Source organism: Triticum urartu, chromosome 5 (assembly GCF_003073215.2).
Source record: "Triticum urartu cultivar G1812 chromosome 5, Tu2.1, whole genome shotgun sequence".
In the NCBI taxonomy this organism is placed as follows: domain Eukaryota; kingdom Viridiplantae; phylum Streptophyta; class Magnoliopsida; order Poales; family Poaceae; genus Triticum; species Triticum urartu.
This window is the reverse complement of record NC_053026.1, coordinates 495,464,561-495,479,467: the sequence shown is the minus strand read 5'-3', so window position 1 is coordinate 495,479,467 and position 14,907 is coordinate 495,464,561.

Below are 14,907 nucleotides of genomic sequence, written 5' to 3'. Positions count from 1 at the left end.
AGGTATAATTTACTTACTCCACATGCATTTCTCTAGTTGCATGTATACCATGAATCTAGGACGTGGTTGAAAGAGGAAATGAGTGGGGGAAAGTAGTGGGAAAAGTTGTATATAGCATGAATCTAGGACGTGGTTCAAAGAGGAAATGAAGGGGGAAATTTTTATAGCATTAATCTAGGACGTGGTTCAAAGAGGAAAGGAGTGGGGGAAAGTAGTGGGAAAAGTTGTATATAGCATGAATCTAGGACGTGGTTCAAAGAGGAAATGAAGGGGGAAAGTTATATAGCATTAATCTAGGACGTGGTTCAAAGAGGAAAGGAATGGGGGAAAGTAGTGGGGAAAGTCGTATCGCATAAATCTAGGAAGTGGTTCAAAGAGGAAAGGAAGGGGCGAAAGTACTAGTTCAAAAAGGAAAGGAAGGGACAAGGCTGTAGAGTTTGAGCAGGACTAGATTTGCTGCGCTCACATAGGGAAAGGCGTCTAAAGATAACAAAAATTGGACCAACACAAATATGCTCCTTGGTTGTTCGTTCTTTGTTGCAACAGACTGTGCATGACCACAGTACATTGGTAGATGCACATGGTGCCGGTGCGTCCACTGTCCCGTGCAACTCATTAGTTGTTGTTAATCTAAGGCCCTGTTTGGTTTAAAACTCCCTAGTCCCTACCTGCTGGGTTCCAGGGACTAAACATAGACTAGAGGTTATTAAATGACATGCTAAAAGACCATGTTACCCCTAGCAATGAACTAATAGAGACAAGGTGCGATGTGTGGCAGGGGCAACTGTTGGAAAAATTCCCAAAAAGACTCCCTCGGTGTCTTCTTTCTTTAGTCCCAAATGCCCACTTTTAGTCCCTAAAAGTCCCTCCTCTTTGGTTTAGATGGGACTGACACGGAGTTTTTTTAGTCCCTACACCAAAATGTCCCTGTAAACAAACACCCTCTAACAATGCCGCTGGAAAATTGATGCAATGCCACAGTTAAAAGCAAATTACATGTTTAACAAATTTTATTGTTAATATAATCTCTATGTTATTATTAATAATTGCCACCATTTTAGAAATGCTACTGTCTTGCTTTCTTTCCCATTTAGATAAGGTAGATACTTCTTTTTGTTGGCTTCTGTGTCATCCATCGTTATTGACCACTTATTGTTTCCTTTGCACCTCTGTGTAAACAGGGTTATCTGCTTCACCTCGTTGTCATTGTGACCTTTTGTTGCACTGCACAAAACACTTTTGTTTTAAGAGTGTTTTGTGCAGTTCAACCAAAATGTCACACCGACAACATTGCTTGATTGCTTGATCTTAGTGGAACTGCACAAGAGGAGATCTTACTTCCTATCCGTTAAGGCGAATTTGGTTCAGATCTTCTTCTTGTGAGTTGTTTGAATTCCGCATCATGAGAGGTCAGTACTAGCCTTCTTTCACATGATTCTGCAGTGTGCATTCATATGTTGTGCTACTTGTATGATAATGTTGCTTGATTTTAGTGAACTGCACAAATGGAGACAAGACTTCCAATCTGTATGTGCACCGTAATATCCCATTGAGGTAATATAAGGATATTTCACAACTGCTGGCCTATATTTTGCAACTTTCATCAGAAAATTAAGTTTAGTATTATACTTGTGTTCCCTAATTGACATGCCAAATCTTACATTGAAGGCGAAGTTTGTTTGTTATTGAACCAAGTGATGAAGGGGAAGAACAAGGGGAAGAAAAACAAAAATCAACTCTCGGTGCTGTAACGAAGCACTGGAACTGTGATGACACAAGTAATGATATAGTTTTGCATCTTAATTTATTGCTATGACTGGAACAAGCAATTGTTTTGCCACTGATTTGATGCCACTCTTAATGTAATATGTAATTATCTCTACTTGTGCAAGCAGGGATCTTCTTTGAAGATACCATATATTTTAGTGGAACTGCACAAGAAGATGTTAGAAACATTAAACTAATCGAGGAGTAATAGTAAGCATGGCCACCTCCCTAGATAGCAATAGATGGTTCCGGAGAATTGCTTCATATGTATGCTCTACACAATAAGCCTCCTGACAAAGGTTGGTACCCGCCCACTGATTTCATCCATATGATTGAGCTTTGTCATCTCTATTGGTGTTGTGCTACTGTTTAGATACTGTCATGAAAAAGTGGTATTTTCCTTGAGAAGTGCTTCATTTGTGTTGTTTTAAATATTTCCTTTCCTTTTTTTCGAGAAAACAGTGATGCTAGCATTTACTAGTCCTCTTGTCTTTGCACAACAGGATCATCTTCCTCTGAAGAAGAATATGGAGTGCGTGAAGTGACTAGTTCCGATTATGCCAGGATGAAGAAGCCCTGTCTATCTTATCATCAGAAGGAGCAGTTGAAGGATGGTTACATTACTCCCCACAAGACCAAACTAACTTCAGCTCATAAAGATTGACAAAATCTCCATTTTCTGCTGTGATGTGCGAGTACAATGTTGTTCTAGGATTCTTTCTGGTGAGTTCCATTTTCCTAAAAGTGTGCTCTACATGGACCATGTATGTGCCTGTTGAAACTGTCAATTCATAGTACAGTTTGCTCTATACTAATCACTTTTTTGTATTTGTGCAAACAGGGGTGCTCAGCTTGATTTCAATGGGAACTGCACAAAATGTTCATGAATACATCGAATCATTCATTTCCACCACAAGAAAGGAGGTGCCGATAAGTTCAAGGCGTTGCAACATATAAGGGCGAAATCATACAAGCTACGCGCGAATTTGGTTGATTTTGGTGGAACTGCACAAAAAGAACAGCTTGTTTATTTAGCACAAGGTGCCATGTCAATGTCCGAACTGATGGCAAACCCTGCCCATTCCACAATCGTAGGCATTTGATATTTTGGAATGGGACAACCTTGTCAAATTTTACTAATTGATTTTAGCAAGACATGCATTTGATATTTTTGAATGGGACGCCCTTTGCTGTCAGCAGCGTCGATCAATTTTTTTCTTTATTCTATAGTTGTGAAGTAAATATTGCCTCTGACATGTGAGTCACTGAGATGCATAATCATTGATTGTTTTGAATGTTCTCTATGAATTGCCAGGCCTGTGTGTTTGATTGCAATATATAGAAACGCTAAAAAGCTGCTCAAACTCTTTGTACTCCTTCTGTTCCTTTTTACTTCGCACATTGTGAAAGTGCATACTTTTTTGTATAAGATTGGTCAAAGTAGAGATACTTTGACTGCAGACAAAACTTGTATGCAGACTAGAAAGGACCGGAGGGAGTACATGTGAAACTGCTACAAACGAGGTGATCACCCCGGGAATAATGCGAGTATGTATTGTTTTGCATGTTCACCCAATGCCAGTGATATAGGAATTCGAACTAATCGAAATAAATTCATTCATCACGGTCGGATTTCATATAAACATGCCGGATTTCATTACATTTCATACATTCTTCAACTAAAAAGGGGTGCCCTGGAGGTATAATTAATTAACTGAAGCTACCCACCTATGTCCTGCTGAGCTGAACAGGTGCTCCGCCCGCTCTGCAGCGATCTGCTCGCCCGCTCTACAGCGATCTGCTCCTCCGCCTGCAGGTGCTCCTGGAGGAGATGGTGGTTGTAGGCGGCGTTGGCCTGCGCCTCCCGAAACTGCTCCTCATGCATCTGCCTCACCCTGTCCATATATTGGGCACGGGCCTCGCCGATGGTCATGGTGCAATGCACCGGCAAGGATGGCGCATAGGAGGGTGTTGGCGCCGGACCGTCGACTACCATGTTCTCCATTGGGATGTCATCGTCCTCCGGCTGCCTGCCGGCTAGCCGGTCGGCAGCAATGGCTGCCATCTCCTTGTGGTCCATCGTCCGCCCGTCCCGAAGAGCGCTGGAGCGTGAGGAAGCCATGGTGGGCAGTAGTGGTGTGGACAGGAGAAAGGGAACGGATGCGGATGACTGCGGCTATGGCCGGCGCAGCAGTTTATATAGCAATGGTGGGCGGGCGGAGGGACGGACGTGTGGCGCCGTAGTAGCTGCCTCAGCAACCGCGTATCATTAATGTGGGTGGTAGATGGATGGACGGACCACACTTGTGTCGTTTGAAGGCGGAGCAATCGCCTGCACCGGGAAGCGGGGCGGGCGGCGCTGACTGTTTCAGGCGGAAAGCGCGCGCGGGCGAGGAGATGACTTTACTTGGAGAGGATGACAATGGGGACCCACCAGATCCATAGCCTCACGTACGCAAGTGCCTCCTTATTATATATATATATAAAACTATACTCCCTCCGTCTAGGTGAATAAGTCGTATTAGAAGGTGCATCACGACCTAGGTGCAAGCAGATTGGTGGAAAAGAAGAATATTTCTCTCTTCTAAACACAACATTTAATCACAATAGTTAAGAGGATGCCTTATTAGCTACCCATGCAGGCCATCGTAATTCATAGCATGCAAAGCGCTTTTATTTCTTGCCTAATAACCGCATGGACGTGCTGCATGCATTGGTCCTTTCCTGAGCAAAAAAAAGGGAGGAAAGGGGTTTCCACGGGAGACAACGAGGCAGAGGTGCAAGCGCTCGCTGGAGTAATTTATTTTGCTTCCCCCTGGTTTCCTGACATCACGGTCCCACACCATTGTCAACCTATGTAGTAGTCAATAAACGAGAGAATTGCACAAGAAGCGGCCAATAGCTGGGACCAAGCAGCTCGAGCAGTATTTGTATTTTTGAGGTGTGAGCACTGTAGAGTTTTTTGATGTTTACCTCAGCTATTAATTTTTCTCCTCTGAACAACAACGAAAACATCGCTGCAGGAATTAACTGGGCGGGTTGTGGCCCGTCTAGCCCAGGCCAGATATCCAGCCCAGATATTAATTTTTTTCATGCTAAAAATGGCTAGCCCAGCTATACTTTTTTTAGGAATACCCAGGCAAGGTCAAGTTGTTATTCTCCACCCCGCTGGGCTGCAAATCTTTCCTAGGAGGGATGCATTAGGCTTAATAAGAAAATGGGCTTTAAGAAATAATAAATGGGATGTAATTATAAAAACTGGGCAGTAACTATAAAAAAATGCACCAAACACGTGATTACTATATAAAATATTATTTTTGGATATTGAAAATTTTAATTTCATTAATTGTTGCGAGCGCAATGTTTTGTTGGATTTTTACGTACTATAAACTTATATTGAAAGGGTATTTAATCTGACTAGAATTTCGGGATAAAAATATTTCGGATCCCATCAAAATGTGGGAATTTCATTGAATTCTGTTTTGAACGGTTGGTTGAAATGGGCTGTACTTTTAACAAACTGTAAATGGGCTGTAGTAAATTCCATTAGAATTCAAAAATGGGCTACACATTCTTACAAATCTCAAATGGGCTATAAGTTCTCTGCCACACACTTCTGGCCTTACAAATTGACGCGTCCCCTAAAAAACAGAGTTGACGCGTATGCAGGGCTTTGTCAACTTATAGTCAACACACGGTTCTAGCAGCAGTGGCCGTTGGATGTCCATCCAACGGATGCCGTGCTTCTTCTTCAATCTCGGATATTCTAGCTTCACCCGCCCAAAAAATGATTCCTCCCCCTAACATCTGGGGCGCACCGTTTTGGAAGCTGACCTGTGGGCCTACTAAGTTGACGTACCAAGAGCTTTGTCAACTTAGTCAATATAAACGGTTCTAGCTGCAGTGACCATACGATGTCCATCCAACGGTCGTAGTGCCTCTTCAACCTCTGGTCTTCTTGCTCCAGCCGCCCAAAGCAGCGCCGGTCGTGCCGCCTGCTCCTGCCTCCCGTGGCCGGCTGTGCTGGAGCGGAGGCCTCACCGCCCCCTACTATTCCCACTGCTGGCCAGGCCCTGCGGTGACGGCAGCCTCACACCGCAGTCGAACGAGTGAACCCTCATACTCCTCTCCGCGTGGGCATCCACTGCCGCGTCTTCACCGGCTCCGCGTCTTCACCGGCTCCGCGTCATCCCCTTCCTAGGCCTCGCCGTCGTCCACCGCCCTGATGCTCTCGGCGCGGCGTGGTCAACGTGGTCAAGGAACGACATCCATCGGACGTGGACTGTACGTGGAGAGGCTGACAGTTGGGTCCATGGCGGCAGCAAGGAAGTACCTCCTTATTATGCGGAAAATAATGATTCCTCCACCCGACAGCAGGGACCCACCGGACGGGCCACCAGTATTTTGCGAAAAAAATCGTTTCCCCTTGACTTCTGGGACCCACCGGACGGGCCACCGTATTTCGTGAAAAAACGTTCCCCCGCTGTCAGCTCGGACCCACCGGAAGTGCCTCCTTATTACGCACAAAAAATGAATACTCCCCCGGCTAGCTGGGACCCACCTTGCTGGGAGGCTGACTTGTGGGCCTACTAAGTTGACGGGGCCGAAGGGCTTTGTTAACTTAGTCAATATGAACGATTCTAGCTCTAATGACCGTGTGATGTCCATCCAACGGCTGTAGTGCTTCTTCAACCTCTGGTCTTCTTGCTCCAGCCGCCCAAAGCAGCGTCGGTCGTGCCGCATGCTCCTGCCTCCCGTGGCCGGCTGTGCTGCCGCACAGGCCTCATAGCCCCTCCTATTCCCACCGCTGGCCAGGCCCTACGGCGATGGCAGCCTCACCCCACAGCCGAACCAGTGAACCCTCATAGTCCTCTCCGCGCGGGCTTCCACAGCCGCGTCGTCCCCTTCCTAGGTCTCGCCGTCGTCCACCGCCGTGGTGCTCTCCGCGTGGCGTGGTCAACGTGGTCAAGGAACGACTTCCATCGGAAGAGTACTGTACGTGGAGAGGCTGACAGCTGGGTCCATGGCCACAGCCTAGTTTTTTTGTGATTTACCAAGTAAGTCGCTTTGTCAGGCCTGTTGAGCTGCAAATCTTTCAAGACGAGGAGAGCTTTCATTTGGTTGGCCGAGAAAATGGCCCATCAGTAATGAGAAATGGGTTGTACATTTTTAAAACACATCAGACCGGCAATTAGTTTCAAATATCTTTTTTTTCATTTCAAGATTTTAAATTACATTAATTTTTATGCGTGGAGAATTTGTTGGATTTTATATTGATATACATTTATTTTTAAAATCAGTTTGAATGTGAGTCGAAATTTCGGGATTAAAAACAGTTCAGACCGCACCGAAATATGCAAAATTTCGTATATTTTTTAACTGTTGCCACAATATGGGCTATAATGCTAACAAAAAGAATATGGACTCCAAAAAAACCTTAAGAATTAGGAAATGGGCTGTAAATTATTAGAAATAATGGCAGATGGGTTGTATGCTGTTTTCCACAGATTTGAGGCTTTCCTAAAAAAAGGTTGACGCACAAGCAGTGACTGTTGGATGTCCATCCAACAGCCGTCGTGCTTCTTCAATCTCTGCTCTTCCTACTCCAGCCGCTCAAACAAGCGCCGGCGGGACTGCCTGCTCCCTCCTCCTCGCGGCCGGCTGTGCTGCCACGCAGGCCTCACCACCCGACCGTACTCCCATCGCTGGCCTAGCCATCCCTCTACTCACCCACACCTGCTATTATTATCCGGTGATGGCAGACGAACCAGTAAACCCTCGTACAGTCGTACTCCCCTCCACATGGGAAACAACTGCTGAGTCTTCCCTGCCTTCGTGTCGTCCCCTTCCTAGGCCTCGCCGTTGTCCACCGCCCTGGTGCTCTCGGCATGGCGTGGTCCACGTGGTCAAGGAATGACTTCCATCGGACGTGGACTGTACATGGATAGGCTGACAGCTGGGTCCACGGTCGCAGCAAGGAAGTGCCTCCTTATTACATGGAAAATAATGATTCCTCCACCTGACAGCTGAGACCCACCAGACGGGCCACTGTATTTCGCGAAAAAAACATTTCCCCCTGACTACTGGGACCCACCAGCTACATCTTCGCACTCTAGGAAGTGCGTCCGGGCAAAAAAAACGATTCGCCCCCTGACTGCTGGGACCCACCAGCTACATCTTCGCAGGAATGGAAGTGCCTGACAGTCGGGACCCACCTGGTCGAAGTGGACGTAGCGTTGTCATTCTGGTCGCGAACGTGTACGTACATACAGGTCGATGTAGAGGCGCGCACGTGTCGTAGTAGAGGCGCACACGTAGCATGTACACGTATGTACATCGGCCAGGGTGCAAGAAAGAAAATACGTCCACGTATGTGTACATATAGGCGGGGTCTCAAACGCCTACTCGCGCATACGTACGGCCAGTGCTCGTGTACATGAATGGGTCGGAATGGAGAAACAGCGTCGTCGTCATGTTCATGGGGAGGCAACGGAATGCGTCGTGTTCATGGGGAGGCAACGGAATGCGTCGTGTTCATGGGGAGGCAACGGAATGCGTGGGAGCCAGCCGGCTGGGTCGGAACGGAATGTGTGGTCATGTTCATCGGGAGGGCTTGGACGGAACAGGCGATGGAAACGAGGCATGGCGTACCACAAAACGGAGGAAACGGCCTTGTGTTCGACCGGCCACGTTTGAAACGGGATCCTGTTCATCGGGAGGGGTCTGGCGTACCGCAAAACGGAGGAAAAAGACCTCCTACGGTCGAAATGGGGGTCCTGTTGATAGGGAGGGATGCGGCGTACCACAAAACGGACGAAACGAACTTGTGTTGGAGCGCTACGGTCGAAACGGGGGTCCTGTTCATCGAGAGGGGTGTGGCATACAGCAAAACTGGACTCCACGGGATACTGTTCATCTCCACCGTCGACCCCCTCCAGCCTCCACGAGCTACTGTTCATCCACCGTCGACCTCCTCCAGCCTCCACCTGCGACTGTTCATCCACGGGCTCCTGTTCATCCAGCCTCCACCGCGCACTACTCCACCGGCTACTGTTCAACCAGCCCTCTCCACGGGCTCCTGTTCAACCACCCCTCCACGGGGTACTATTCATCCTTCCCTCCACCGTCTACTGTTCATCCTGCCCACGGGGTGGTCCTGTTCATCCAGCCCTCCACGGGGTCCTGTTCGTCCAGCCCCAACCGGCTCGATCGATCGGGGTGTTGTTCATCCAGAGGCAACACCACGGGGTCATGTTCATCCACCCCCAGCGGGAACTATTCATCCAACCCCCCCCCCCCCTGCAACGCTCACTGTTCATCCAGAGGCAGCATCGATCGGCTTCAGTTAGCAGCAGTAGCGAAGCAATCGCTCGATTGGGTTCAGTTAACAGCCATCGATCGATCGCTCGGGTTCAGTAACGCGTAGCCTACAGTGCAATCACTCGGGTTCAGTTAGAGCCCAACGCCTCGCTCCGGTTCAGTTAGAGCCAACGCCTCGCACACACGCGCGTACGTGTATGTCGGAGTAATTGGACAGGGATACCCCGAAGACGGTGAGACAATAAATCAAGACATCGGGGCTAGCAATGCCCCTCAGTCCGACTGCCCGGCCGCTCCTGTCGGCTCCTCGTCCGACTGCTCTGCCCGGCCGGCTGCCGACTGCCGGCTGCTGACTACGCCAACCAGCCGGCTGCCGACTACGCCAACCAGCCGGCTGCCAACTGCAGTCCGACCAGACACCGACAAGACCCAGACGGGACGGCCATACCATGGACGAGACAGCTGTACCATGATGCCATCATCTATAGTGTACCTGTCCCCTTAGCACTATTCTATAAAGTGCCCAGGGGACAAGCATGACATGCACCATGCCCCATACATGGCTTGGCTTGTAAGCTGCCCAAGGTAGCTTACAACCAACGCCATGTCCCATGCCCACTACACACTATATATAGCTAGCTCCATCCATCCATCCATTAGGAGAAGACACACACATGGACTCACACACATGCATACATGCTCACGTATGAGCACCCACTCATTCGGCCACTAGAGCATGCTTGCTCATCCCGGCAACAGATACATACATGAGGCTAGTAGCATATAGCACTCATCTAGATACAGCTCTAGGAGCACTCTGTACTGCAGATATACCACATATACTCAGACATGCAGGAGTAGGGGTGTTATCTCTCAGGAGAGCCCCGAACCTGGGTAAACTAGCGCGTGCTACTCGCATACCCGTCCCTGGATATTCCGGCAGCATTCTTGCCCTCACATGAAGCCACCTTGTGGCATATGTCGTCTTGCACCCCCCATGAGAATACCACGACATTTGGCGCCCACCGTGAGGCAGAGCTATGCTACCACGCTGCTGCTGGTTTCGCTGTCCGGGCGGGACCCTTTTTTCACCATCTTCATCAGCCCCGCCAGGACGTCGCCGCCGTCTCTCTGGCCATGCATGAGGCCGTGTGAGATGGAGTTCGCCGGAGAGGAGGAGGAGGAGTTCGCCGGAGAGGAGGAGGAGGAGGTCGCTGGAGAGGAGGAGGAGGTCGCCGGAGAGGAGTTCACCGGAGCATCGGAGAGGAGGAAGGAGAAACCATGAGGGGATGGGACGAGAGGAGGGAGGAGGAGCTCACCGGAGAACAGGGAGGAGGAGCTCACCAGAGAGGAGGGAGGAGAAACCGTGAGGGGAGGGGAGGGGAGGAGAGGAGGGAGGAGGAGGTCGCCGGAGAGGAGGAGGAGGAGGTCGCCGGAGAGGAGGGTAGTATGGTGGAGGAGAGAAGGGAAGATGGAGTGGAGGAGAGGAGGAGATGGAGTGGAGGAGAGGTGGAGTGGAGGAGAAAAATGAAGGATGAGAGGACCACGCCCAGCCATATATATGGCATAGTAATGGCGCACCGCGGGCAGGTGCGCCATTACTAACTTTTTTTTATTTATTTTGAATTTTGAAGGCGGGAAGATACTGATGGCGCACCATGGGCAGGTGCGCCATTAGTAACATTTTTTTATTTTTTTTGACTTATTTTGAATTTTGAAGGCGGGAAGATAGTAACTTTTCGAGTAGATGATTTTTCATATAAAAAACTTTTTCATCTGAGTTCGTACGCAAAAGTTATGCCCATTTTACAAATTCTCGAGAGATTTCGCAAATAAAGTCGAAATTCATATTTGTAAATTTTCACAACAACTAGACCACATATCACATGGGGAACTTATTTTCTTTTATTTTTTTGACATTTCCATCATTTTTGTTTATTTTTTTTAAACTGAAAAGGCGGTCCATGGGGGGGTGCATTCGGTGGAAGTGGTGGCCAAGTTACTAATGGCGCACCGTGGGGGTGGTGCGCCATTACTAGTTGGCGCACCACTCCCACGGTGCGCCATTAGTAGTTTTGAAAAAAATTTAAAAAAAAACTTTTTTTACTAATGGCGCACCGTGGGAGTGGTGCACCATTACTAGTTGAACTAGTAATGGCGCACCACTCCCACGGTGCGCCATTAGTAGTTTTGATGAAATTTAAAAAAAAATTACTAATGGCGCACCGTGGATGTGGTGCTCCATTAGTATTTTCACACTAATGGCGCACCAACACATGGTGTGCCATTAGTATATAGTAATGGTGCACCACATGTCTGGTGCGCCATTAGTGTCAATTCCATCTATAGCCCTTTTCTAGTAGTGCGCGCCCGTGGCTGGCGCTGCTCACGCTGCTGATTGCGCTTGCCGCCGCATGCGGTGCCCATGCTTCTGCTGCATGCTGCTGTGACCATTGCTACTACTGGTCAGCAGCGCGGCTTCCCGATGAAGCATGGCCCCCGCGCTCACACTCGACCTCCTCCTCACGCGCCCGGTAGCGACCGGCTGCCTCGCGCCTTCGGCCCCATCCGCGCTCCGGCCGCCTTGCCTCCCCTCCCGCGCGCCCACTGGTTCCGCTACCGGCCTCCCGCGCCCGACGACTTTGCCCGCTGCTGCTTTGCTCGCGTCGCCGCGGCTGTGTCCGGGAGGGCCGGCCCCGTTTGCTGCTCCCGTAGGCGCGTTCGGCTTGCGACGTTTTCTCCGCCTGCCCGGCTGCTTGCGCCCGTCAGCCGCCCTCGGCCTCCTCCTGCTCCCCGTCCCCGCCTATCGGTCGGCTTCGTGGCGCTCTGCGTCTCCACACGCCCGGCCCGGACCGGCCTCAGGTCATCAGCGCCGGCTGCTGGCTTTGCCTCGTTCCACGCATACGGCCCGTGCCGCCCGGCCCCGCCCGATGGCCGGCTCCTGCTGGCCGCTGGCCGACTCCTGCGCGTCCGCCGCCCCAGCGTCGCCTCCGCCTGGCCATATTGTCCGCGCTCGCCCGGCTTCGACCCCGCGCGCTCGCCTCTCCCGCGCTGGGTCCGTCCTCCGCCCTGCCAGCTGTTGGCCTCCCGCGTCGGGTCCAGCCCCCGCGCCCGCCGGCTTGCCACTCCTGCCGGAGGCCGGCTTTCGCCTGCTCCCCGGCTTGCTGGCTTCTCCGCCTGCACTCCACCCTGCCGGCGTGAGAAACAACAAGGGCCAGCTGGAAGGAAAGAAAAGATCCCGGCTGGAGAAAAAAGAGCAAAGAGCCGAGTGCCCAAAACAAAACAAAAAAGAGAGAGAGAAAAGGGGAGTGGGTGACGGCTGGAGAAAAGATGAAGAAAGAAAGAGAAGAGGCCGACTGCCTTGTAGCCGGCTGGGAAAAGTGGGCTAGCTGCCCAAGAAAAGTCAAGGGCTTTGTGCCCAACCGGCTAAGAAAGAGTCGGGCTGGCAAAAAAGAGATCGTGGCCGGCTGCTGCAAAAAAAAGGGGCTGCGGGCCGACTGCTCCCATCAAGTCAGCTGGAAAAGAAGTGGCCGAGTGCCCATAGCCAGATGCTAAAAAAAGAAGAGAGAGAAGTTGGGAGAAAGAGAAGAAAGAAAAACCCGTCTGAATGACTCATCCACATGCTTCGCCACTCGGACGGTCAGTCGTGACCCACGCTGCCGGCTGTGCCAAGCCGGCTGGACTGCCTCTTGCTCCGACAACACACCCAGCAGGTGCGCTGACGCGCCCCCGCGAAGATGAATACAAAGTAGTTGGCAGGAGATCCGGCCCGACTGCTCAGCAGTCGGCCCAGATCTCGGGGGCTGCACCCAGCGGGTGCACTGACGCGCCCCCGCGAAGAAGAAGACAAAGTAGTTGCCGGGAGATCCGGCCCGACTGCTCAGCAGTCGGCCCAGATCTCGGAGGCTACACCCAGCGGGTGCGCTGACGCGCCCCCGCGAAGAGAAGACAAAGTAGTAGCCAGGAGATCCGGCCCGACTGCTCAGAAGTCGGCCCAGATCTCGGGGGCTACACCCAGCGGGTGCGCTAACGCGCCTTTGCGAAGAAGAAGAAGACAAGATAGTTGCCGGAAGATCCGGCCCGACTGCTCAACAGTCGACCCGAATCTCGGGGGCTACACCCAGTGGGTGCGCTGGCGCGCCCTCACGGAAGATTGCAAACAGGAGAAGAGTTTTGTCCGGCTGTCAGCAGCCGGCAGAAGTGAAAAAAGAAGAAAAAGGGCGCTGCAAGACGCCTCGCCGCCTAGCTGGTCGAGCCTGACCGGCCAGGATTCCCCTTCGAGCACCCGGAGGCCCGAGCTACACCCAGCGGGTGCGCCGGCGCGCTCCGCGAGCGCCGAGCCGCGCCGGCTGTCTTCGGCAAACTCCGTCTCGGCTACACGAAAACCAATGTGAGCTCCTCATCCGCATATGTTTTCACCATGCAAGCACGGATAACCCCGAGCGATGCTTGGGGAACTATCTCCGCATTTCATTATAGTTGCATCACTGTTCGCCCCGGCGCCAGCCAGAGTTGGCCCGGAGGCTGGCCGCTTGGCCTGAGACGTTAGTTCCCACAGGCGACTTTGTAGCATGCGCGGTACCAAAGGCCCACTCTTGGTCACAGACCGCAGAGCGGCTGTCTGACTACCAAGAGTGAACGCTGGAGGCCACCCACGCAAAAAACGTCCAGGAAGAAAAATGGATCGGGTGATCCGGCCATTTCCTTTACAAGTATCTACTCGGTTGAATCTGCTCCCAGACTCTGAGTACTGTACACTCCACTTCGCGGCCCACTCTCAGCCACAGACCGCAGAGCGTCTGTCCGGCAAGCAAGAGCACAAGCCAAAAAGCGGAGGGAACACGAAAAAGATTAAGGGGGCTCGGATGAAACAGAGTCGGTACCCTCCGCATAAAACTTGCAATGCTAAAAGCAAACATTTGATATATCTGCGGTGACTAACTTCGTCTTTTTCATGATCATTTCCATGAGCACTCGTCAAAAAACCTCCGCCCAACTTTGCCAAGTTACCCGGAGGCTTGGGGGCTACTGTCGGAGTAATTGGACACGGATACCCCGAAGACAGTGAGACAATAAATCAATACATCGGGGCTAGCAAAGCCCCTCAGTCCAACTGCCCGGCCGCTCCTGTCGGCTCCCCATCCGACTACTCTGCCCGGCCGGCTGCCGACTACGCCAACCAGCCGGCTGCCGACTGCAGCCCGGCCCGACACCCACAAGACCCCGACGGGACCGCCATACCGCGGACGAGACAGCTGTACCGTGACGCCATCATCTACAGTGTACCTGTCCCCTTGGCACTATTCTATGAAGTGCCCAGGGGACAAGCATGACATGCACCATGCCCCATACATGGCTTGGCTTGTATGCTACCCAAGGTAGCTTACAACCAACGCCATGTCCCATGCCCACTACACACTATATATAGCTAGCTCCATCCATCCATCCATCAGGAGAAGACACACACATGCATACATGCTCATGTATGAGCACACACTCATTCAGCCACTAGAGCATGCTTGCTCATCCCGGCCACAGATACATACATGAGGCTAGTAGCATATAGCACTCATCCAGATACAGCTCCAGGAGCACTCTGTACTACAGATATACCACATATACTCAGACATGCAGGAGTAGGGGTGTTATCTCTCCGGAGAGCCCCGAACCTGGGTAAACTAGCGCGTGCTACTCGCATACCCGTCCCTGGATATTCCGGCAGCAGTCTTGCCCTCACACGAAGCCACCTTGTGGCATATGTCGTCTTGCACCCCCCGTGAGAATACCACGACAGTGTACGAGAGAAATGCGCATCGCTCG